Source organism: Manis pentadactyla, chromosome 1 (assembly GCF_030020395.1).
Source record: "Manis pentadactyla isolate mManPen7 chromosome 1, mManPen7.hap1, whole genome shotgun sequence".
NCBI lineage: Eukaryota > Metazoa > Chordata > Mammalia > Pholidota > Manidae > Manis > Manis pentadactyla.
The window spans coordinates 135,208,870-135,236,282 of NC_080019.1; the positions used below are offsets into that span (position 1 = coordinate 135,208,870).

The 27,413-nt window shown below is 36.7% G+C and overlaps 1 long non-coding RNA gene across 1 annotated transcript in view; it reads right to left on the reverse strand.

The window, feature by feature from the left end:
• Positions 1-6,808: 6,808 nt before the first annotated feature.
• The window catches only part of LOC130683600 (uncharacterized), a 201,020-nt gene continuing 180,415 nt past the window's right edge, over positions 6,809-27,413 (reverse strand). The window contains exon 3 of the long non-coding RNA XR_008997433.1: positions 6,809-6,866. This is a non-coding gene — a long non-coding RNA (uncharacterized LOC130683600). The remainder of the gene's footprint in view (positions 6,867-27,413) is intronic.

The following is a 27,413-nucleotide window of genomic DNA, read 5'->3' on the forward strand; positions in this document are numbered from 1 at the left end:
TCAATAATAGAGCATGACAGTTCTCGATTTCAAATAAGTGGACATTGCCCCTTCAAGACATCTTTAATAGCAGCAGCATCAAATTAGATAGGAACACAAAGATGAAACCCTTTGATTGAGTCAGGTATCCATGCCATGTATAAATGTCTAATATCCAGTCTATTGTGCAGGAAAAAAAGACAGAGTTGTGCCTAAGCCTTTAGTCAAACCTTCACCTAAGCTAACAGATACCACTTTAATTATGGGCCACTACTGATCATTAATAAATGGGTATATTTTTACTCCAACTTCAAATGCTTTTGTTTGTTTGTGTTCATAGCGTGTCCCTACTTGAACAATTCTATCGTTCTCCTCAGATAACCTAGTAGCCACCTCAGACTCAACATGAGGAAACCTGAATTCTTGGATCTTGACACCGCTTCGAAGCCCCACTCCTGGTGTAAATCTTTTCCCTGCTAGTCCACTCCATCACAGCAAATGGAGCTAACATCGACTCAGCTGATCAAACTGAGAATCATTCTTGGTCCTACTCTCTCCTTACTCTGCACATTCAACTTCTCTGCAAGTCTTGTCATTTCTACCCTTAAAATATACCTTGAATCTACCTACTGCCTTCCTCTGCTCTGCTACTACCCTCAGCCAGCCCACAGTCACCACTTCCCTGCACTACTGCCTTTACAGGGACTCCCTGTGTCCACTCCATCCCTTCCAATCCACACTTCAGCAGCCAAGCTAAGAATTTTTAAAGAAATCTCTCCTTGTTTAAATATGTTCAAGGCTCTCATACTGCAATTCAAATAGAACCCAAACTCCTACAGGGCTGTACAAATCCAAACACCTGATGGCCTTCCAACAGATCTCATTTCATGACCCTTGATTCACTGTTTTAACCACCCTGACACCCTCTTAGTTTTTCAAACACAGACTCCTACACCTCAAGAAAATGCCACTCCAGTGGAGCTGCCTTTCCTAAGGATTCCATCTAAGGAGGTTTCTCACCACTTCCTCCCTCACCTCACCCCACTGACCTTCATCACATGCTCTTTCCATTGCCTTCACAGAACTTATCTTCATCTGTAAATATGCAGTGTTTTGTTTGATTAACTCTTAACTGACATTCTCCTCCATTAAACTACTAGCTCCATGAGGGCAGAGATCCCTTCTCTATTGTATCCCCTGTGCCTAGCTCATTGTTGATGCCTAGCAGAGGCTCAACAAATATAGGTAGTTATGTGAATTATATCAGTGCTGTGGGCTAAACTGCATCTCTCCAAAATTCGTTTGTTGAAATCCTAACTCCTAGTACCTCAGAATGTACCTGATTTTGGAGATAAGGTCTTGAAAGAGGTGATTAAGTTAAAATGAGGCCATATGGGTAGATCCTAATCTAATCTGACTGGTGTTCTTATAAGAAGAAGAAAGCTGGACACAAAAAGAGACACTAAGGATGCACACAGAGAAAAAACCATGTGAGGGCATAGCAAAAGGGGGCTGTCGGGGAGCCACTGAGAGAGGCCTCAAAAGAAATCAAACTTTCCAACACCTTGATAATAAACTTCTAGCCTCCAGAACTGTAAGAAAATTAATTTCTGTTGTTTAAGCCATAGAGTATGGATATTTTGTTATGGCAGCTCTAGCAAACTAATTCAATTGGGATTAAACTAAAAATAGACACAATGAGATATCACCTCAGACCAGTTAGGATGGCCAACATTCAAAAGACAAACAACAACAAATGTTGGTGAAGATGTGGAGAAAGGGGAACCCTCCTACACTGCTGGTGTGAATGTAAATTAGTTCAACCATTGTGAAAAGCAGTATAGAGGTTCCTCAAAAAGCTCAAAATAGAAATACCATTTGACCCAGGAATCCCACCCCTAGGAATTTACCCTAAGAATGCAGGAGCCCAGTTTGAAAAAGATATATGCACGCCCATGTTTATGGCAGCACTATTTTACAATAGCCAAGAAATGGAAGCAACCTAAGTGTCTATCAGTAGATGAGTGGATAAAGAAGAAGTGGTACATATACACAATGGAACATTATTCAGCCATAAGAAGAAAACAAATACTACCATTTGCAACATGGATGGAGCTAGAGGGTATTATGCTCAGTGAAATAAGCTAGGTGGAGAAAGACAGGTACCATATGATTTCACACATCTGTGGAGTATAAGAACAAAGCAAAAACTGAAGGAACAAAACAGCGGCAGACTCAACAGAACCCAAGAATGGAGTAATAGTTACCAAGAGAAAGGGACTGGGGAGGGTGGGTTAAAAGGGAGGGATAAGGGGTTTAAGGGGCATTATGATTAGCATACATAATGTAGGTGGGGTGGCACAGGGAAGGCAATATAGCACAGAGGAGACCAGTAGTGACTCTATAGCATCTTACTATGCTGATGGACAGTGACTATAATGGGGTATATGGTGGGGACTTGATAATGGAGGGAATCTAGTAACCACAATGTTGCTCATGTAACTGTATATTAATGATACCAAAAGAAAAATAAATAAATAAATAAAAACAGAAAAACAAATTACAGTGTATTCCTAAGTAGTACTGTCATGTACTTGAGTTATGTTTGACCTTGAGCTGTTATAGTATAGTGTGATTTCCAGATCTATTCATTACCTAGCCAATCTGGTTAATAAAGATGGATAAATTCTCAACTTTTCCACTTGAATTTGGCAAACTTCTACAATTTTCCCAAATGATTTCTCAAACTTATTTGTATCTGCATCAGTGACAACTTTGACTGATATCGTGCATCTATTAACACATTCAGGTCAGCCCCATCTCTTCACTATTGATAAGATTTTGAAATGTTTAACCATTAGCCACGACCAAAGCTGAAGCTTACAGACTGCTCTGTTCTTTTTATATTGCATAGACTACACAAGAACAAATTAGGTCATAAAAATTCTTTCCAAACAGAAGGTAGTGATTTTTATAGTTCTTTCAATTTTATTTATTGCAACTTACAAATTTAAACTGACTAATAAAAAATCAGAAGTTCTTTAGTGTCACCTGAAAACCAGTACAGACCATTTTTCTTCATACTTTTGAAGTTCTGAACATTAAAACAAATCTGTAGCCAATGTGCTAAATTAGATCTAAAATTGTCTGTAGAGAGTGGATTGCATTCTGTCCCCCAAACTCACTACTTTAAAGATGGATGTCAAACAGAGGTGTTACAAAGGGTAACTACTGTAACAACTGTAAGTACAAATGAATCTAGAAAAAGATTTTCAGTCTATAGCATTATCAGTATGCACAGGCAGTTCTGAGGCTTATAATTACTCCTTATTTGGAAGCATTATTTCATCAGTTGGCATGCCACTCATTTCAAAGTTCAAAGATTATAAACAGATTTTGTCATAGATGAGTATGCATATATAGAAATCTTTGCCAATTGTTTTGCCCATTTTAAGGGATTTAAATGGACTGCAGAATTTTTCCCTTGGTGCTACATTTTTTTTCTAGCTCATTGTCTCCCACTCTTAAGTACAATGTTTTCCTAAACTTGTGGATATGAAAACAATGCATAAACAAGATGTGGCTATGAAAAGCCATAGATTCTCATATATAGCTCCTCCAAACATTTCTCTTTCTCTCTTTCTCTCTTAATCTACCCAAATTGCCCCATCAGGAATCATCTCATTTTGAAAAGGACAAAAGTATTTTACAAATCAGAATCCCATATTATTTTCACAAAACTTTGAGTTGCATAGATGCCAAAAAACATCTTCAAGTTCCTTCAGAACATTCACTTCTCCAAATTGGGGTTTTGGGAAAAAATTAAAACTCCGTTATTATTGGAAGAATCAAGTCAACTCCTTTTGTCAGGAACACAGAGACTTTAAGTTTGATCTCCTTAAACTGATTGGATAGTTATCAGTGTCAACTTCTTACTCCATATACAGCATCCATGCAGCCCAATGCAACTAACCCACACTCCTCACAAGCACAGAACATCACAGGTGTTCATCCCATCCTGAATGGATTAGAGGAACAAGCATAATGTTTTCCTGCAGACTGGAGATACAGCACAAGTAATACAGTGAAGGAGCAGGTGGCCACCTTCCTCAGAACAGTGGTTACAGAACCCATGTGGCATCTTTGTTTTAAATGCCCTCTTGTTCTCACCACTCAGATTGTGTAGCCTTGTAAGTTTTTGTCATATTCACTTTCCACCAAAATACTTTAGGTCTGACTGGTGGCATGATGTCCAGCTTTTCTCCAAGATTCTCTCTATGACATGTGTGTTTCCCTTTCCAGGAGATCACCTACATACACTCTTTGTAGACATAACGGTTGGGCCTGATTCCACTCAAAATGAAGCCCAAAGGACTACCGTATGTGGTGTTCTGGCCTATTGTTGGTTCTCTATTTGCCGCAAGGGTGAACCTGGGGAGGGCCAGGGGTGTGCTCTTCCCTGCTCTGATCCAAAAGGAGTTAGGCTGCTAACTTCTGCCCAGCCAGAAATAATTCAAGTGATCTAAAGTAATTATGTTAGTATATAAAGTTAGAACCATAGAAAGGGGTTGAATGTATTTTAATAGCTGAAAATACTCCATTTTTAGCATAAAACATATACGCAAACTTTTGAGAGGGGAAGGGGACACCACATTCAAAGCTGTGACCTCTAGACCCTATATCCTTCATTTTATATTAAATAATTTCACTCACACAATTATCACTGCCAGATTCATATATATCACCTATCACTAAGGCATCAAAGTAGTGCAGTTAATCTAATTAGGCAATATTCGATTACATGTGTTAGGGAAAAAAGATATACTTTCTCTTTCTGCCAGAGTCATTATTGATTAAATGGAAAAGGGTTAGGAAGAGCATTTTTAAGCCCAGATTCTCAGGCTTCTTGAGCCAAGATTAAAGTAGAGTTTGGGCAAAAAGTAGATTTTTGCATTTCATTGAGATGGTGGATTGAGCACTCAAGCAAATCACCCAGTTCAGGGAATTTCTTACTTGGGGGAAATCACTTTCTATGTTAGCCCTAAACTTATAATTACACTCTCTCATCTGTGAATTGGTTTAGAAGTATCAAATATGGAGACATAAGAATTAGCTCAGCTCATGAAACCTTGCCCTTAAAAGAACATTAGTTTCCTCTAATAATCAATGAAGGCAGGAACTAATTACTGCAGTGATAACAGTTGTAGAGTGATGTCCCCAAGAGACAAAATGGTTATCTTGAAGAACTAAACTAAGAAAATCAAGTCATCATTAAATGTTAAAGGACATAGTCATTTTTTGAGTAATACATAGGTATAATTAATCAGGTCTTTAGCATACATTTTTTTCAACTAACTCTGCCTAAATAACATTTTCATTTGGATTTTTAGACCTTAATCATGTTCAGAGAGTACCTTTCTCTCTACCAGGCATTGCTGTTTTGGCGAACAACTTTACCATGACCCTTTTGTTTGCAGTAAAATCTCAAGAGTCATCTTTGATTCCTCTTATCCAAAACCTGTCATTTCTATCTCAAAATATAACTCAGTCTGGTCCCCTCACTCCCCCTTTAAGATAAACCTTAGACTAGTCTGGCCCACCATCACCTCTTAGTCAATTACTATAGTCTTCCTATTTCTCTTTACTGACAGCCCATTCTTGGAACTAGCACTTTAATATACACCAAATGACACTCTAGATCAATACCCACCAATCAGTGGCTCCGCATGACTCATCATAAGATCCTCGCTCCTTCCCGTGGCTCACCCAACCCTTCAGAATCTGGCCTCCACCTGTTCTGCTCTGTCTCCTCCACTTTGCTTATTTTCTGACCTCTTTTCTGTTCCTCAAAAAATGCCAAGTACAGTAATATCAAGAGGCTGTCATAACAAATTGCCACAAACTAGATGGCCTAAAACTATAGAAATCTCTCACAGTTCTGGAGACCAGCAGATCAAAATCAAACTGTTGGTAGGTCCATGCTTCCTCCAGTGTCTCTAGGGGAGAATCCTTCCTTGCCCCTTCCAAGCTTGGGCTTGTGGCAGCTCAACTGTAATTTCTACCTCTTCCTTAGCATGGCCTTCTCCTCTGCGGCATGTCTTCTCTTCTGTTATAAGGACACTTCACTGGATGGAGAGCCATCATGGTTCATCCAGGATGATCTTGATTACATCTACAAAGACTCCTTTTCCAAATAAAGTCACACTCACAGTTCTTTGGAGACATATATATTTGGAGTCCACCATTTAATTAATCCTCTACACCAAGAGTTTTTCATTTTAGGCCTTTGAACTTCTTGTTTCTCCTTGGAGCATCTTCTCTCATAATGTTGACTCCTCATTTGGGTCTTGCCTCAGGTGTTATGCACTGTCTTATATAGTCCTTTCCCAGCCATCCTCCCAAAATGGTCTTCCTCATCACTCTTTTTCCTCATTACCCTGTTTATTCTCATCACAGCATTCCTCTAACTTGGAAATTTGTGCCTTTTATTTACTTGTCTCTTTCCCACACTCAAATGCAACCTCCATGAGGGCTTGTCTACCTTTCTCAGTACTGAATCCCTGATACCTAGCCCAGTGCCCAGCATGTAACAGATGTTCAATTAATATTTATTGAATAATAAATTTAGTTCCACAACAACTCTATGAAGTTGCATGAAATTAGCCATGTGAGGAGTAAACTTGGAGAGAAAATAGCTCACATACCAAATAAAAATCTAATCAAGAAGGGAAGGACACAAAACTCAGAAACACATGACCGAGGTATTATTGATATAATAAAAGGCTATCTATTTAAACATATTGCAGTCTATTTAAAGGGGAAAAGTCTTTTTTTTTTCCTTCTATCAATAGAAGATAATCTGCTTGAAATCCAGAAAATGAGAAACCCTAAAACAGGAAAATATTAGTGTGTTTCCAGAATGATATAAATTGCTCTCTTAAGGATTGCAATAACTCAGGACGGGGGACTGATTTTGGGGGGCCCAGAATAAAATGAAATTGCGGGATTACTTGTTAAAAGAGCAGGAATATGTGTCACTAAAGGTACAAAAAAAATTAAGCTTTTTCTTCTGCATTCTTTTGATTATCATGGTGTTTTTTTATTTACTATTTAATGTCTTAGTAAAGAAAAATTAGTATTTTAAATTATTAGCATGACTTTTACTGTTTATCTTGATATTGTGCAATGTTAGTTTTAAATGCAAACATAAGAGCATTTAACTGTATGTTAAATCATCAAAATTATACAACTCATATTCTGTAGCTCATACACACATATGTTTCTTTCTTACCAGGAAAGTGGAAACACAGCACCAAACTAATTCAACTGCTTTTATTTCACTTCTTAATACATGCACATTTTACTAACACGTTCTACATTTGACTTACTGATGAATAGGAAAGCACAGAAAGGAAAAGGAATTATAGGTTAATCTATCTTTTGTTTCCCTTCTATGCCATATTTTCAACATAAGTGGTTGACAATACAGAGAAGTAACATGAGTAGGCAAGAATAGTCTTCCTTGGCCTTTGGCTTTCTTTCTGCATTCTAAGCAAGTTTTGGTTAGAATGGAAAGCACCCTGCTTACTGGTACAAGTAACAAACTTTGAATCTCTCTGAGCTCCCGCACATTTTGGGTTCACTGAAATTCTGTGTTCATGGAGCCAATGCAATATGAGAATAGACTGGCAAGAAATATCAGACATACATGCTGCATGTATCTCCTCTGCTCACAGACATGTTCCATTAACTACTGAACTTCCTCACAAAACACAAGTTGAAAGCTAATTTTGCTAAGAATTCAAGACTGCAACAACAGAGCATTAAGCCAAGGATGAGTCCCTTATAAGTGTGGCTGTGTGACTGTCAGATCACATGCTCTTGTGGTCAGCTGGACGTGAAAATTTTGGAACTTGAGGCCAACCTACTCCTCCAGTGGAGATGGGTTCATCCGGCAATCATCTCAGTGGCCTGAATCATTAAGAGATACAACCAACTGCCCCTGCTCTACACCTATGATGGGATCTTACATTATAATTTTTCATCCAATATAGGCCTTTGTCCAAGTAGCAAAAAGCAATTTATTCACTCAGAAGTTAAATTTCTCATTATAATCTAATCTGTCATTTTGGTGTTTGCATAAGACTATTGTGAATTCAGTTAAGAAAGAAAATGGCCAGAACATCATCATCCCTAAATACATTGCCAAAATCAAGTTTTCTGGATCAATAAAAACAAAGACTACATAATGACCAAAGTTGATACATTTTTGGTAAGATCAAAAATAACATTGCTGCATATTCACATCCAAGCAACCATCCAACATTCATATTTCCATTATTTCACCTTTTACTCAAGAGAATTTTTCTCTTAAAATTTTTACCCAGAAGCTGACCAATATCAATTGATATTAGTAATATGATATAAAGAACATTTTAAATCAAACTGGATAGACCATTGGATATATGCAATAAAGAAAAGATTACTCAGCTATGATTCAGATTGCCTGAATTGTAGTTCCTTTATCTGCTTCATACTGGCTAGGGAACAATGACAAGGTTGTAACTCTTCAAATGTTTTGAATTCCTCATCTGCAAAATGAGGCTTTTGGAATAAATAATCCCTAGTAGACCTTTCTGATTTAGAATTCTGTGATTCTATAACACCTGAGAAATAAGCAAATAATAGCACTGTTCGTAGAAACATAGCCTTGAGAAATGCAGATGCCCCTGACACATCCTGGGGGTCCCAAAGATGAGTCCACACCAATCATAAAGTGAAAAGTGGTTTCAGAGGAAGGTGAGTAGAAGAGGGCTATTCATCTGAGACCTGATTAGTAAGCATGTATTTAAATCTGTGCCATGTTCTGAAAATTTTCTGGAAAACAGAGTAAATTATTCTTCCTGTTTAAAAAATAAAAGCTAAGATTAAAAAATGGAAAACAGTTCCCAGGGGCTTTTCAGTAGGGGTGTTTGTGGATTTTTTTTAAATTTTAGGTGGGATTTTGATTGCATACTTTTCCCAAAAGCGTGTAGAACACTGTCCATGATAATCTAACACTCCAGGCAAGATTAAGAAGAAGCAATATTTTTCTCTCTTTCCAAATTCTGCCTAAGTGTTGTTTTGTTTTATCTTTAATGTTGTTTCCTATGCCACATCATCCCAAATCTGGACCAGCTTTCTCTTATATAGTTACTGCTAATTTACAGTAGATAGATTTGATACCGCTTCCCTTAGACACACAAAAACACTTATGTCATAAATTCTGCCACTAGAATAGACTTAACTAGGTCCTTCCTCTGATACTCTTGCAAATCATTGATCAAGTCATTTAACTTCTGTGAGCCTTAGTTAATCCTTTTGAAAAACAAAAGGACTGGACTAGCTGACTACATTATTTAACTGATTTTAATCTGTGGAATCTATTCTACAATTCTAAAACTCTATTGTTCCTAGATTATATTTTCTATCATTTTGGATTTTTGATTAATGATTTAATCTAAAATTATACTAGATGTTTATGATGACAAAAACACATTTGCATGATTTGTACTTGGATACTACGTAAAATATTATAACCCAAATTTATGCGTATTCCACTAAGTAATAAGATGATGCTTACACAAATAGGATTTCATTTCTGAAATAACAATTGACTTTGTTTATTGAGTGTTTTAAATTAAGGGATTTATATATTTTTTAATACTCAAAATACATTTGGACATGGATATAGTTATTTCCATTGTACAGTTCAGAAGCTGAAGTTTAGGTTAAGTAATTTACTTAAGGCCCAAAGCCAGTCACTAGTGATGCCAGGATTCCAACACCATCCCTCTATCTTCTTAGGCCATCTTGTAATTGAGTCTAGATTGTGCCTCCTGTACCTATCTGTGACAGCCAGCAACAGCAAATAAATAAAATGACTTTCTGATCACAAGTCAAAGTCAATGCCAGGATACAGATTTTTAGCATGTAGGGGAAAGTTACATGATTTGCAAAGCCTTCAGTAAATACTGTTTTTCATTTTAATAAAAGGAAATAATCACAAAGCAAGCTGAAGATCACTTGAAACTCAAATCATATGACAAGAGTAGATTGTAAAGCTTAGTGCTTTTTTATTTCCTGCTTTCAAATGTATCTGAAAACATGTAACTAAAGTAGTCGAATTGCTACCAATATAATCTAGAGAGGAGGAAAACTGAAGAAATAAAGAGAAATCATTCATTAAATGTTCTCCAATTAAAGTATACCATGTCTCTTTTTACTACTTGTTACTAGACAGAAGAAGGCTATATTTGAAATGAAGGATTTTTTGGCTAGCCTTCAAGATACATTAAAATAAAATGTCCCCAATTTTAAAAATGGCATGAAATTTGATTGCCTGTAACAGTCTTTTTATGGAAAAAATAATAATATTCTGCAGCTTAGGAGCAAAAATGTGAAATATACCTGTAAACCATTAAGAAGCCTTTTGTTACAAAATTATGAAATGCTGATGCAGTCCTGGTATCAGCAAATACATCATTTTATTGCAGATACTCAGGGCCCATAGCAATTCAACAGAAAATTAATTACTATTACCTCACCATAAATCTCAACAGTATTAGTTAAAATGCCAATTTTGTAATCGCTTTTCATTAAAGCCAAAAATACTAATTAAAATTGATTTTTGCTTGTGCTTCGGTAAACGGCTGCCAGTTAATGGCTTTCAGTTATAATGCAGACCTTTACTTAAATTAATTTTGTATGTTTTCTCCTTCCTTTTCATAAAGATAATAAAGTGTGAAAGGACAAGCGATGTGGGTGCAGAAAAGGGTGGTTCCCTTGCAGGAAGAATAATGAAACAAAGAATTCTGGGGCTTTTGCTAATGCTAGAACGACTACACTCTTTTATAAGCTTTTTGAATATCTTATTTCATGAGCAAAGATTAATAAGGTCCCTTAACATGTAAGTGATAATAATTTGTTCTTATAAATGGTCTGAATGATTAAATATTTCTTTTTAAAGAATTTCCTAAGTAAAATCATATCCTTATTTACATGATGTGACCCATATGTAAAAAAAGAAGCCCATGAACTTGGCACATGTTTGGAGGACCATTTGGAATCAATCAATATTAATTTAAGTCTCAATATATGTTAGATGGAAGGTGATAGCTGTATAAACATCAAATCCCTTTCAGTAGAGCTAAATAGAAAAATAACAAACCATAAATCTCTTAAAGGATAATAATCCACAAGACTTTAATTGTTCTCTTACCTTTTGATTCATAAGAAAAACTGGCATCACGTCAGAGTTGAGTTTTGAGGGGACATCAATATGGGATAGATGAGGATGAGGGGTTGGGATTTTTCCAATAATTAATAAGAGATATTGAGTTACTTTTAGTCAGGAGCTAAAAATTAGAACCAGAAAGTTACATGGGCAAAATAAGTTCAGAATTCTAGAAGTCCATGGATGCAGAATGAAAACTTGGCCAATATTTCTGAATTTAGACCAAGCATATGGGAAAAGGTATAAAGAATAGCCCTAAGATGAAGGCCAAGTTCAAGATTCTGAGAGCCAATAAAGACAAGCAAAAATCCATTTTAATTAGTATTTTGGTTTTAATGAAAAGTGATTATAAAATTAAAATTAAACCTTAAAATCTTAGTTAAAATTCCAAGATTCCTAAGATGTAGGAATAGACAGAGAACAGAATCCAGACTTGGCATGCAGATTCAGAGAACTGCCTGGAACCTCTATCATTTTCCACCGGACTCTGGGACGTGAATCCTTTACTCTTTACAACCACTCTAACCCCTAACTATATAACTACAAATTTACACTTTCTATTCCATCCTCATACAAAATCAAAATACATTCATCTTAAAACATTACGAGGACAGTAATCTTAATAAACAAACACACTGTGAGTTAAGAAATAGTAGTTGTAAATTTTTCAGATTTATTTGCAATGTGTTAGCACAAGGGAATTATTTAGTACGTCTGACATTAGGGCAGCATAAATCTTGACCATTAGAAATCCCCCAAATCAGAATTATCACTATACCAATAGCTTTCGTCCCAAAATGGGATAAAACATGGCTGAAATTTTCAGTTTGGACCATGAGTTCACAACCAGAAAGTCATTTTAGGCTCCCCATAAACTTGACTAGGTTTTTCCATATGATCTCTTTATCCAAGTATATTTTGCTTACATAGCTGGGATTATATTTTAGATTCTGATTTCTAAGCATCACTAACGGGATATTCAAAAATGCTACACATAAAATAATATGAAGAGGGGATTTGTGATTGATGTTTGCCACTAGATTACTTGTTAGATACCCTAATATCTATAATGTCTATATCATCAAGTCATTTTATATCAGTTTCAATGATACAGAGACTAGCCAGAAAATATATCCAATGGCCATTTTAAGTTGTGCTATGCAGCTCTACTTTAAATGTGTTGAGTAATTTTCCAAGCAGTGTCACCATGGTGTAATTTAGTGACTGTTGGCAGGTATTTTGCCACTTATTTGAAGGAATCATCAAACGTAAAAAGATTTTCTATTAAACTGGGCTCGAGCAATGTAGCATAAGAATAACACTTGTCCTCGTCACTGGAAATCGAGCAAAACCAGAAAAACAGCAATTCAGTGAAATATCATAGAAACTTCAATCCCTATGACACAGAATCCAACTAAAACTACAGTATCCAACTAGCTTCCTGAATTTGTACCCAAATTGACTAAGAAACACTCACAATTTCTATCATGATCATCACTTCTCCTGAATTTGTAACTTTTATGATCATTCAAATGCCAGAGGTTAATCTGTGGTTTGCATGACTGCATGTGAGGCATATATTCTGAGACATTTGGATATGTGAGATGTTTTGATATTTGAGAATATCTTTCTGTCATTCAAAAACATAAAAGATAACTTGGCTAAATGCAAAATACATCATTTCAAATTCTCCCTCAAAATTCCATCTTTTGAACTGCATTACATGTAGCATTTAGTACTAAAGAGAACTTTGAGGCTAGTGTTTTTTTGTTTTTTGTTCTTTTGGGAACAGTCTAATAAATTTTTCCCCAATAAAGGAGGTGCCACATGCTTTTCTGATTCCTTTTTCAAAAATTTTGTAAGGCTATATCTAGGTGTAGAATTATACCATTGAGTTTGCATTAGTGAAAAGGAAATTTTCAATATGTATACTAGTCATTTTTTAATTTTAGTATATTTTCCTTACTTGAGACTCTATTACTACTAAGTGTTCTAATGTTTATTTCAGATGCCCTACAATTATTAAACATTCTATATACATGTTCTTTTTCTCAGTATACCTTCATTTACTCACTTATAATTTTTATACCTCTATCTTTATTCTTTCCAATTTTGGACAGCTTCTACAAATGATGTCCTCCATCACCTAATTTAATTCTTCCATGGTATTAATTCCACTCTTCACTACACCCTTAAAATGTTTCATCAGCACTTCATCATTATTTAACTTTCTACCTCAATCCTATTCTCCTAATGACGTTCTGTTTCTGTTTAATAGAGATCAGATCTTCTTAGTGCTTCAAAAGATGGTAGATTTCTAATATTTTTTTCTGAATCCACTTGGATAATGTCTTGCCAACATTTCAAGATATGCTTCCTATCTTTTTAAAATACATTTGAGAGTTCCCTCATTTATAACATCTACTCATTCAAAAATTAAAATTTTGCATAACCAAAATTTTCTAAAAGTCAGAATAAAAGGTGTCACTTGGGCCTTACTCTCTACTCACTGGGTGTTAAATATCTTTTCAAGATATAGGATTGCTTGATGTACACTGTTGCTAATTATCAGTATCTAGGAGATTTTGATTCAATGTAGGTTTATTGGGGTTAAAAATAGAATCCCTTCTCATCCCCAGTGTCTTATATTCTGAACAAACATTCTATATGAAAATCTATGTATCTCCAGAAGGTAATGCTATCAGAGTTCTTCACACTCTTGTTAAGAGGACTAACCTTCTAGAATATTCATCCCCCAATTTTTTCTTTGATTTTTGAAATTTATGAGTTTTGCATAGATATTTTTGATAATGTTTAGATATGAGAAGGCAATATTATTCAAGCTGCCACAAATCAAATCTGCATGGTAGGAAAAGCCCCTCCCGAGATGCTGGCTAATATTAACGTTCTGATTATTTTAGGGGAATTTTCTCAAAGCCACCTTTCTCCCTATTTTATGAGGGAGAGAAGTGCATATGACCAATCTCAAGTAAGTGACAGCAGTTGGAAAAGTTTTCCAACACCGTCTTAAATTCTTACTGAAGATAGTGCACAACAGGGCTTATGTTTCCAATGAAGAAGAATAGAAGGATTGTGCTTCCTGACAAGGGAAAACAATGTAAACCCTGTAATTGCCCCATCTTGCTGGCTAGACAGAGATTATGGGCCACAGTTCAATCAAGGCAGAGCCCAGGGTCTCCCTGAGATGAGCAGACAGGGTTAAGAGGCCAAGGAGGCCAAGGTAGCTGCAGTTCATAGGGCAGAGAACGACACAGAGAAAATGCTTCTGAAACATGCAGAGGATCCCTCTCAAGCCTTCCGCTTTGTACTGAGCAGTGAACATGCGTGAGGAAACAGTCAAAACTAGGAAAAATCACCCAAGAGGACTAAAGATAATATTCTTCAGAGCTCACACAGGGCCAGGAATAGTTTGTGTTCTCACTACCCGAGCAGAAAAATTTCATAATTCACAGGCCATTAGAACACTCAGAAAGGTATTGTCTCAAAATGTGGCAAAATTAATCTCACTTTAAAAAGCTTAAAAGTAAGCCTCTTAAGGTTCAAACAGTTCCCACATAATTTAACTGCACCCTAGGAAAAAGCTCAAGGATATTTATAGAAATAAAAAATAACCAGCACCCAAAAGGATAAAATACATAATATTTGGCAGCCAGTCAATATTACATATACAAAGGAGGAAAATACATCTGTAATGAGGGGGAAAAGTCACTAAAAACAGATCACAAATGTCTGATGATAGAATTAGCAGATAAGGACATTAAAACATTCACATAACTATATTTCATATATCCAAGAAGGCAGAGGTAAGCATAAGCATTGAAGTAGTTATGAAAGATTTTAAAAGATCCAAACTGAATTTCTGAGATAAAAAATTCAATGTCTGAGATTTTTTAAATCTCTGAATGAAATTAATAGCAGATTCTGTTCTTCTGGAGAACCCTAACTAATCCAAAATCTTAAAAGCATCTGGCAGAGACAGGAGTGGGCTGGGGGTTGGGGGTGGGAATGCATCATACACAGGGCAGCAACAATTAAGAATGATGGTAAATTTCTCCCCAAAAACAGTACAAGTGGAACACCTTTAAAACATGGAAAGAAGAAAATTGTCAACCTAGAATTCTATTCCAAGCAAAAATATCTTTCAAAGCAAAGTCCTTCGGCAAGAAGGAAAATGATACTAAATGGAAAAATGGGTCTAGACAAGACAATGAAGAACACAGAAAATTGTAAACACGTGGACCAATATAAAGGATCATTTAAAGGAAAGTGATTTTTGCTGCCCTCTGCTACTGAGATCTCATTCCCTGTACTATTGCAAATGTCCAAACTTAAGGGTTTTCCCTCTCATCTTAATACAAGGGGCAAAAGAAGCTTGTCTGGAAGTGACCTCTCATCTGAGGTGACCGATGGTAGTACAGCAACCAGGCCTCTGGATTGTCTGAATAATGAGCCAGCTGATACCGTTCCTCCCCTTCCTTAGCCAGAGAGACTATACCTAAACTCTGATTCCCATGTTATCAATGGTTTTCTCCTTCCTGGATATGATACCTTAACTTCCTGTGGACCCCTCAAAGCACCTAGCTATTGGCTGCAAAGTTTCCCAGAAAAATTCATGTCAACAGCTGGCTTCTAAATCCAGACTTCCTGGTGAACCAATAGTATGTTTGTATGTCCAGTAACAGCACTGCTCTCACAGTTGCCCTACAAGAAGTCAGAGTGACAGGAAAATGGAGACCCTTCATGCTCATGTAAATCTACTATTTCTGTTAGATTGCCTAGGTCCTGGCATTATCTTCATGGGATAAAGAGAATGCAGATACCTCATTGCCTCTTCCTTTCTCACAATCTGGATTTGAAGGCATCCCTCAGCAAAGCCTGTACCTTAATGCAGACAGTGTGACATTGTAGAAGTCTTTCCAAGCAACCCCTGACCCATGACAAGTGGTGGTGACTGTGGCGGGACTTACCTTGCCCCACACCTACTATGTCTGTGACACCCAAGATGACTTACACTGATGACATCCATCACCACTCATTTTAGATCACTTGGTACAAATAAGGAAAACCTCCTATGTATTCTAACAAAGACCTTACAAAGTGTTGAACAGGCAAAATTATCATGACATACTGCAAGAAAGGAAGTCCAAAACACATTTTATGCTTTTCTATTACCATCATTTTGTTATAGGAATCATCTCATAAGAACAGAACATCCTCTGCCTAATTGTGCTGTGCTTTCCTAGTGACAGTTTTAAAATGTGTGCAGTCCCAGAAGAAAGCGCAGTCATACCTGCAAATGAGTCATGTCTGGGTGAGCCTAAACAGGGCTTCTGAATTCAGTTCCATGGACCTTATGGTCAGTGGAAATTTCTCTCAGATTCTGATATTAGGTTGACCCTCAAGATTTTTTTAAGGTGTGAGTTTTCTTCTGTTTCTGTGTTTTAGACATTTTTGTGAGACTATAGAAGAGATTATGCCAATAGACCTGAAGCTGCATATTATTTTAAATGAAAGGTCTTTGAACTAGCCTTGTGTGTATGGGTCTTGACTCTTTTCTTTTATTCTGAGTTCTTTCCCAAAATTTTCTTACAGTCTCTAATGTAAAACTAGTTTTGACAGCTCCCTCTCACCAGTTCACTAGAAACAGAGAATTATGTGAAAGAACTTTGGTAACTGCAAATACAGTTACCAAATTCCCATATTTCCCCTGCTGAGAATAAAAAGCTATGGTGGTAATGAGTTGGTCCTGGTAGTGAGAGGTTATAGGACTGCTATCTCGTGGCATCTTACCACAAATAAATCTACACACTGATTATCAAATTAAAGTTGCAAAATTATTTTACCACAGGGTACTACAGGAGGAGTCAATCTTGATGTTCCCTGAAGAAAAAAAGACAGTGATGGCAGAGAAGTAAAAGGTGGACTGGATGAGGTGTACCTGTGGAAAAATGGTGATTTTCAAAATATGAATATTAACCAATCAATGGGCCATGAAGTCAATTAGTTGGTCATAATTAGTATCTTAAAAAATAGGATACAATAGGAGGCTTAGAAAAATTAACCTGCATTGCACATAGTAAGTATGATTGTGTGTGTGCATGGGATATATGTACTGGGTCAGTCTAATACTGATATGTCTTGGTGGGTGACTGGTAAAAGTGAATTTCCTAAAACGTGATTCTAAGTTGGTTTTTTTTCCTGCTTCTGCTTTGAACACTGCTTTTTTACAAAAATTGGATCATTTAACATATACTTCTCTTATCTCTAAAAACATATTTATTGAATTTCCTAAAAGACACTTTACATTAATCTACTTTACTATTTTTAGTGGCTGCATATTACTTTCTAGTCTGGATGTACGATAATTTGTATGATGGTTCACCTATTTGGGTGGTTTGGATTTTTCCAGTTCTATGATTAACAATCCCGTCAAAAACATCCTAAAACACACATGCCCTTAACTACTGTGCTTTAATTTGTGGGCTAGATCCCCATAAGTGGGAGTGCTGTTGACGGGGTTTACAAGCTTACATCGGAAGTGGTTCTCTAACATCCTTCTATCTTGCCTTAGACTTTTACTTCTGGCTATAAGATTATGAGTCCTTGCTAACATGACTTGTAACCTTTGCTTCAGAATCTGGATGTACCAGTCTGGGCTGTTGGTTGCAAACAAAAGAAACAACCTGAGTAACAAACCAACAATATCCAATTGGGAAGTACACCAGTCACCAGCACAACTGAGCTGGAATATGAGACTCAGAACAAGGTAAGAACGTATCCAAGTATCACCATGAGTAGTTCTGTGAGAAGGCATCTGATGCCGCACTTGACACCAGAGTAGAATATTCAACACTGAGGCCTTAAAAGTCTTAAAACTGTCTATAAGTCTATGTCCCTCCCTAAAGAATTCAAAGCTGAAGCAGAGAGGTCACTTGGATGAGCCTGGGACACAGGTCACCTCACTAGCTTCTAGGGATCTATCAAAAGATCACTAGAATATGGCCCACTCTGTTCTCCATAAAGTCAGCAGACAGGAGCCTCCTACCCATTTTCTGATTCCTTTAAAAAGTATTAGAGTTCACTAGTCTCACTACCCAGGATTCATTTATAAACTTCTTTTCACATTTACCACTCCGAAACATAAATTTAATGACACAATACAACTTTTCCTGATACATATCACACATGCCCCCCTCCTCCCAAAGCCTTATTAGTTATTTCATCTAGATGATAATTATCCTCCCTATAGGTTTTCACTCTTTTATCTGGATATTGTACAACCAGTGAACTAAATTGTAAATTTCACCATAATCAACTTCCTATAAATTAGAATAGGAAAAGAAAATTTTTTAAAAATTGAAAATGAGTTGAGCTGGCTAAAAATATTCAAAACACAGTAAAGAAGAAAGTATAGGCACAGGCTACAGTCTTCAGTCCTGCAATTGTTGACGTGGTTGTAACCACGTATTTAGGATTTCCCTCCTCCACGATATGCACCATATCCTCTTTACCTTAAAACAGTACCTTTGCTAATCAAGATTCTTAGTGATATATCTCAAACTTTTATTCCCAAAGAAAGAGAACCTTTATTGATCATCTCAGCTGTGGTAACAACTCCCAAATCTCAGAACCTTACAAGAACAAACATTTCTTTCTCCAAGTAACATGCAGGTGGTAAGTTAGCTGTGGCTCAGCTCCAGGTTGCACAACTGCTCCCTGTCTCTCCTTATTCTTAGACCCAGGCTCACGAGTCTCCAAATATCATCCTTCCCTGATCCATTCACTTTTTCTCTCTTCTCGATCCACCAACACTTCCCTCCCCAGTTTCCAATTAGGCTTTCACCCTCATTTTCCCAAATGAAACAGCTCTGATGAAGCAGGGATGGAGCCGAGGAGGTAAGTGAAGCCGTTGTGTTGGGTACAGAATTTCAGGAGCACCAAAAACTCATCAGTCAAGATAAATAATTTTCACAAAATATTTTAAAAATCAAAATTAGTGCAAAAATTGCAATGAACTTACCAAATGTTTAAATCAAGACAGGATCAAAATTACTGATGTTTCGTTTTGCCTCGGCTTCCAGTATGGCTCAGCACAATACTGTTACCAATTCTGTCATTTAACAGGCCCAGGTTTCTGTTCTCAAATCTCTTCTCTTCATTTTTTTCACTCACTCCCTAGATTATCTAATTGAGTTCCATAGCTTTAAAAACTTTTAATTTAAAAATTCAAATTTACATATTATCTTAGTCCATTCAAGATGCTATAACAAAATGTCATAGACTGGGTGGCTTATAAACAACAATTTATTTCATTATAGTCCTGAAGGCGGGAAAGTCCAAGATCATTGTACCAGCATGGTGCGGTGGGCCGAAAGCCCTTTACCGGGTTGCAGATTGCTGACTGTTTTGCTGTGTCCTCACATGGTGGAAGAGACAAAGGAGCCCTGTGCAGTCTCTTTTATAAGAGCACTGATCCCATTCATGAGGGCTCTGCCCTCATGACCTAAGCACCTCCCAGAAGTCTGTCACCTCCTATTATCATGTTAGAGGCTAGGATTGCATCACATAAATTTGGGGAGGACACAAACATTCAGACTACAACACCCTGAAGCCCAAACTTGCATATCCAAGCACCTCCTGGTCCCCTAGTCATCATCTTGTTCCCCTGCCTGTTTGCTCTCAGATACATGGTCTGAACCCTTCCAGTCTGACTTCCAGACCACCTCAGCCAATGGATGGCCCTGGCACAAGTGTGGAGGCAGAAGTAAAATAAAAGCCAAATCATCCTACCCTCCTCACTGCCTCTTATGGGGTCTCAGGCAAGGAGTGCTTCTCCCCCATTCCAGCAGGACTGCCCCTGCACCCATGGAGAAACTCCCACCTTGGTTCTCTGTCCAGGATAGCTCCAATTTTTTGACTTTGGAAATGCTTCCTCAGTTCATGGTTCCTCCAGCCCAAAGTGGTAGCCATTTCTTGCTATGATTAATTAATCTCAGGTCTAAAACCTTGGTCCTTCTCTTTCTTTTATACCACAAATTCAATCCATCAAAAAAATTACCTGACTCTACTTTAAAAATATATCCAGAGTGTGATTACTTCTATTTCCCCTTACTACCAACCTGATCCAAGACACCAGCATCTCTTACCTTAATCACTGCAATTTTAGTCTCCTAACTGCATCTTCTTTTCCACAGTGTTTCACTATACATCAACCACAATGGTCTTTTAAAGTATAATTCAGATCACTTCTTCATAAAATCATTCATTTCCCAACTTCATTCAAAGAGGACCTACAGTGCCCTTTATGATCTGCTGCCTCAATCTCTATTCCCCACCTTATTCACTGGATGTCATCTACTCCAACCACCTTGAAATGCAGTCTTTGCATTTCCTCTTCCTTATACTTGGAATGTTCTTTTTCCAGGTATTTTTGTGGTGTGCTTCCTCTCTCCCATCAAGCCTCTACTAGTATAGTTCAAACTTAACCCTCAATATTAAGGTACAGTGCCCCATCCTCTGACTCCCTCTATTTCTCTTGACTCTTATTTTTCTGCATTCATCATAATATGTGATATATTTACATGCCTAATTGTATATTATCAGTCTCTCTCCAGTGATGTTAGCTAGTGAGGAGAGGAACTTGTTCTCTTTCATTCACTGCTATATTGTCACTGTTCGCTGCACCTAGAGGTGACTGACATACAGCAAGTACTCAGTAACCATGTTTTAATAAACAAATGAATGAATGGCATGCACATGTCATATCATCACATTTAAAAAACTGCCTCCCAGGTCCTATCAGCATAATGTACTCAATATAGTGAAACTATTTGTTGATAGAATCCTGAGTCAAATGTTGGAGGTGCAATGATAGTTGTAAGAAGTCCTGACAGAATAAAAGCAATAAAATAAAAATTATTTTTCAGAAAAGTAATTGCATACCAGGTGTGAGTATATGTTGATTTGCTCCAATAAGGAGATTCCATTTGAAACAGCAGCTGCGATTAAAGTAACCACCTGTCATTTTCTAAAACTCATCTATCTTCAGTACCAGCCATACTGGAAAAATAAATGATGGGGTAGGATCAACTGTCCACATCTTTCAAGTATTTGACTGTGGCACTCACCTCTCTGCTCTTCCTCAGTGATATAGAATTGCTTAGGTCAGAATTCTATTTATCAGCTGACTCTCCACAAGCTCCGAGTCTGACTTATCTTCACAGTACTGTGGTTCTAGGAATTAATGTCCACTCACAGGTCATCAACTAATCATAAAAATGGAACAGTTGTGAAAGCAATTAGAAACAAGAGAATTTGAGAATTGTAGCATGAAGATTCACAGTGTGTGTTTGGTTTTTTTCAAAGATACTTTAAACTCTCCTCATTCATAGATGTTAGGTCATTGGATGATTCACTTGACAACTAGGAAAAGGGCTGTAGATTCTCTCAGAATTTAATTCACTAGGCCTCAGTTCAAATCAAACAGTATCTTAGTGGAAAAGCCAACTATTTCAATCCACCCTACATAATGTGGGATGTGGGTAAGCCATTCTGACACTGATAACTCTGTTGCCCTCTTTGTCAGCGATGGCGAAGGGCTGATCCCTGGCCTCTCTTCCTGGGGATCCAGCTGTCTCTACTGCAGTCAAGGAAAGTTTCACTGCCCACATCTCATCTTATTTCTGTGTGTGTTTGTGAGGGTGTTTCTGGAAGTAATTGGTATTTGCATTGGTAGACTGTATAAAGAAAACAGCCCTTATCCAGTCTACTGTGGGCCTGAATAGAACAAAAAGGCAGAGGAAAAGCAAATTTGCCCTTTTTGAGTTGAGACATCCATCTTCTGCCCTCAAACATCAATGCTCCTGGTTCTCAGGCCTGCAGACTGAGGCTGAATTATACTACTGGCTTTCTTGGTTCTCCAGCTTGTAGATGGCAGAAGTCTTTTAACTAATCATGAGATTCAGTGATCTGAGCTTGAATATCCATTTGCCTGAGACTCAGTCAACTCACCAGAGCTCAGTCACTTAGCTTGCACAGAAAGTTGAGAGGGAAATATCTGTCCTCTTTGTCTCACTGTGGGAGGTGGAACCTACTTGAGATGCCCCCCTAATCAGGAAGGGTTTCAGCTTCAAGATAACCATAAATAGATAAAGACTTAGCTAGTTCTAGAGATAGACAAAATATCCCTTCCACTTGTCTAACAGTTCAGTTTCCTGAACTGCTGCCTTTTTGCATATGAAAGCAAGCAATAGGTATTATTATGATGACTAAAATTAACAAGTGTTTATGTCTATTTATACCTTTAGTGGAACCCATTGCATTCTTCAGTTTCTAAAAAGTTTAAAAAATACACAGAATGCCTTAATCTGCCCTGACAGCAGGTTCAAACAAGGTCAGACATGCAGCCAAACAAAGTATTTGGTTGCCAACAGTGTGATTGTAATACCATAATTCAAGGTAGGAATTCCTGCAGCCCCACCCTCCATCCCAAAACTGTGTTGAACACATGCCTACAGTTGGACTAATTTACAAATTGTTACTACTTATTTTATTTAAAGCTGAGATCCCTATAAATATATCTGAATTTTTTGGAGCGATGTTATTGGTTCATTTATACTCAAGTGAAAGTGGCTTCTCACCTAATTTCCTTTGATGAAGAAGAAATTACAGAGGATATAAGAATGCTAAGAAAATAAGTACAAAGGAAATACGACAAAGGGAAGAAGGCATATGTTGGAGGACAGAACACATTCTGCCCAATTCATAATTTTTCATATACAGTTTTAAACCATACCAGGCACAAAATAAGAGACAATTTACAAAATCTTTCATTTTTATCATCAAAAAGAGATATGTCAGCTATTTATTCTAGGTGATAAAATACATCTGTCTGTAAACTGGGCTGGGCTAAAAATGACTTTTAGATCATTTTTCAACATTATTCAATAAATATTCATAGGGTGTATGTTATGTAATGGTAACTACCTAGGCACTGAGGATAAAACAGTTACTAAGATGAACCTAGTTCTTGATCTTATGAAGCTTATATATAGAGATATATGTATATATATAGATAGAAAAAAAAGAGAAGTGCTAGAAGGAAATAAGATGCCTGATGAAGAATAACAGATAGGACAGGGAGCTAATTTACTTGAAATGTCCAAAAAATGCCTTACAGACAAATGACTTTTGTTAAGACCTGAAATATGAGGTTTCTTCCATTTTTTATAGTTGGATTGATATGGGTTGGAGGAACTGAAATGACTTTTGGGGTCTTGGAAAAGTACAGAATTGAGAATCAAGGCTGAGAAAGAACAAGGCAGTGATTAATATTAAAAGGCATCACACTTTACAGTAGTGTTTGCTTCCCAGCACTCATTTCAAGATGAAATTCTAATTACCTATGTTAAATCTAACATACCTGAGTCACACCAAACTTTAGATAATTCACATGTGATTCTTCTAGAGCTATAAAGAAATATTATCATTAACAATAGTAATTCGTATTTTGCTTTTTTTCAGTGATTTCCAAAGTTGTAATTAGAAGAGAATTACTTAGGATGTGCCAATTTAGTTTAATAATTGCTATAAGAAAACTAATAAAAAGGTACATTACCTTTACAAAGGAAATTTTAAAGTTATTATTTGCTTTGTTTTGAGTTTCCTTTGTTGAAACAGAAAAAGAAGAGGCAAATTAGGTGAGAATTCATTTTTAAACCTCATGTACTTCAAAAACTGTAATTTCGAAATATGTTCAAAAAAGTAATGAATGTGTTTCACCTTTTGACTATAAAACTTCTTATAGGTTCTTTGAAGTTGGCAAACTGTCTTCCACAATACCTTGCACATAAGCAGTACTCAATAAATCTTTATATAAGATTCATTTAAAGGGATCAAATGGATTTCATTTATATAAAACATCTTTTCATTCTTTTTAATCAGTCACACAAAAGAAGAAACAATTTGATGTGTGAAGAAAGCAAAAGAGTGCATTTTCTGAATGTTAATGCATACAACAGAGGGAAAGTCAACATTTGTTATAACCCTGCCTTAAAGCAGAGCTGTAATCTCACCATGCATCTGTTCCATCTGCCATCAATTAGTTTGATGAAAACAGGCTAACAGTGCAAGAGTGATTAGAAGGAAAGATTAAATTCACTTCAGTTTTAATTACAAATCTTTGCCCTTAAAGTTTTATTGGCTTGAAAGAACCCCTACTGTTCCCTATTTTTCTACCACAGTTGATGTGCATTTTATTATTTCACTTTGAAATTATTAATCCATTTTATTTGGTACTTATTTCTAATTACAGACATTATCCACAAATGTTACTGATATGCCCATATGCCAGAATAAGTGTAACTAAGACTATTCAAATCTTACTAATTCAAGTACGAAAGATCTTCTGTGGCAAACGTGGCATCTGTTCTATGTAGAGAACACTGAGGTTTGCATATTTGTCACTCAACTTACTTGTTTCATCCATTGGCTGATTGATTATTTATTCATTCTCCAAATATTAATTTAGGGCCTATTATGTCTCAGGCACTGATATAGGTGCTTAGGATACATAAGTGAAGAAAAGCAACAAAAAGTCCTACTTCACAGGACCTATATTATAGTGGCTGCAATAATAATAAACCAATTATTATGGGCTGAATTGTGACCCTAAAATTCATTCGTTGAAGCTCTAATCTCCAGTACTCCAGCATGTAACTGTATTTAAAAATAAAGTATTTTAAGAGATAATTAAGTTAAAATGAGATCTCTGGGGTAGGCCTTAATCCAGTATGCCTGGTGTCCTTAGAAGAAGAAGAAATTTATGCACAGAGGAAAGACCACGTGAAGACTAAGGGAGAAAGCAGCCATCTACAAATGAGGAGAGAGGCCTCAGAATGAAATCAGCCTTGTCAACATCTTGGTCTCAGACTTCCAGCCTCCAGAGCCCTGAGAATATAAATTTCTGTTGTTTAAAACAACCAATCTTTGTATGTTGTTATGGCAGCTCTAGCAAACTAATACATCAATAAACAAAGAAAAAGTTATAAAGAAGTAACTTATATCACATTTTAGAAAGGTATATAGAGCAATAAAAGAGAATTGTCAAGTACAAGGACATTCATTTAGTTCCATCTATGAGAAAGTCATTGTGGATACTCACCAATTCTATAAAAATGAGATCACAGCCCTATTTAAAGAGTTCTTAATGAGGGGAAAGGAATGTTTTTATAAGACTCTACAAATTATTTTCTTCCATTATTCTTTCCTTACTAAAAACCATATAGCAAAATCTGATTATTTATGAATATGTTTCATAGCATTAAAATTTTCTAATGTGTCTAACATATCAAAGTAAGCTTCAACCAGACTGATACTTTATTATTCGATACAATTTTTTTAGAAGACACATAAATGTCTAACTTTAAATCTGAAAACCCAGTACTTCTGACCTTGATATAGCAGAATTACAGACAATACAGCTACTTTAAACACTAAGTTTTTCCCTGTAACTAAACGTAGAAGCAGAAGTGTCCTTGTGGTCAGTCTTTTTAGCTCTCAGAAACATTACTTTTGCTGTGCAGCCTTTATCAGGCCAGTGTAAGTCCCAAGACATTTTCACTCTTCTTGAGGTTAGTCCAGACTAACCTTAGTTAAGTAATGCAAATGCATATAGTTCAGTCTTTTGGAGTATTTTATTCAATAATGTAAAGTTCTCTGGGTCAGTGAGTGGTAGGCAGTGCAGACGGTACACAACTCCATTGTCCTCTATGGATTAGCCACATAAAGTTCTGAGACATTACAGCTCAGCATGGACTTTTCCAGGAGTATGATTTTCAGTAAAATAGGATTTCCAAAGATTGGCAAATGCTTCGTGATGTCATCAAAGAAGGAGGTAAGGAGTGACTCAGTGGATTTGGCCACTACTCACTCCCCTTCTGTCCCAGCCCATGCAGTTCCAGCAAACAGCTATCCCTGGACTCGCTACCTTCAGAACTGACTCTTTTCAATTAGGCACTGGAAGCAAGAGAACAAGATGTTCTCCCTTAAGAACATCCTCAGATTTGTTCACGACTCAAGCAGAAATTTCATTATACTCAATTTTAATGCTTTCTTACTTTTATAATTCTAAATAAACTAGTTTATAAACTTTATTCTTCTGAATTTCTAAGTCTTATAGAATTCATCAAGACTCATGTGTTTGGCCCTATTTTTTTCTCTCTCATTATTATACTCATAGTTCTATCAGCCAGAATATAAAATTCAAAATCAAAGGAAGGAAAGGAAAGCAGTTGTGTTTACACAAACAAATGAGGCTGTGTCTTTATTATCATGATGAAAACAATTTCCAAACTACATTTAAAGCATTTAGATTTTTAATCTCTCCACTGGCAACCAATTGAAAAAAAAAAGGGAGACAGTTTTAGGTAGAAATGAAGCAAAAACATTAATATCAGAATCTCTGGCCAACAGTTTCAGCATAGTGAACAAATACATATTAAAGTTTGTAGGGCAGCCACAGTTATAGGGGGAAAAAATTGTCTCCTGCCTTCTCTTTTACCATAACTAATCACTAGATTTCCATGCTTTGAAAAGCAAACATTCTGTGACTTTTCAACATCTTTCCAACGCATGGTTATATTACATGGCAATTCTTTCCAGGGAAGTTATTTTTATATTGTTTTATTGATCCTTACAGCCTCTTCATGAGAAAGAAAGAGGGAAGGTGAAAATATTTACATTTCTGGAGTAAAAATAGTAAGGTCATGTATAGAGTAAAAGTTATTCCTGCTTTAAACCCTAGATCCTCTAACTTACCAATATAATTGCTAAAGGTAGAACAAGCCAGAGCGTCTCTGCCACAAATGATCCTGGGGAGAAATCTCAGAAGTGTCAGATACTGTACCTGCCCGGCCAGCTGCCTCTTTATAGCTAACAGTGGAACCAGATTCAAAAACTTCACCCATTTGACACTAGGTTGCTCTTCATTCCTGATTAGGTTCATGGCTCCACACACTGGCATCCTTTCCGTTATCCAAGCTGAGTGCTGTCCCTGACCCACGCTTTTCCCACCCCCACCATCTCCACAGGGTGGCCTCCATCCTGTATGACTACCAGCTGCAACAGGCTCTCACAAATA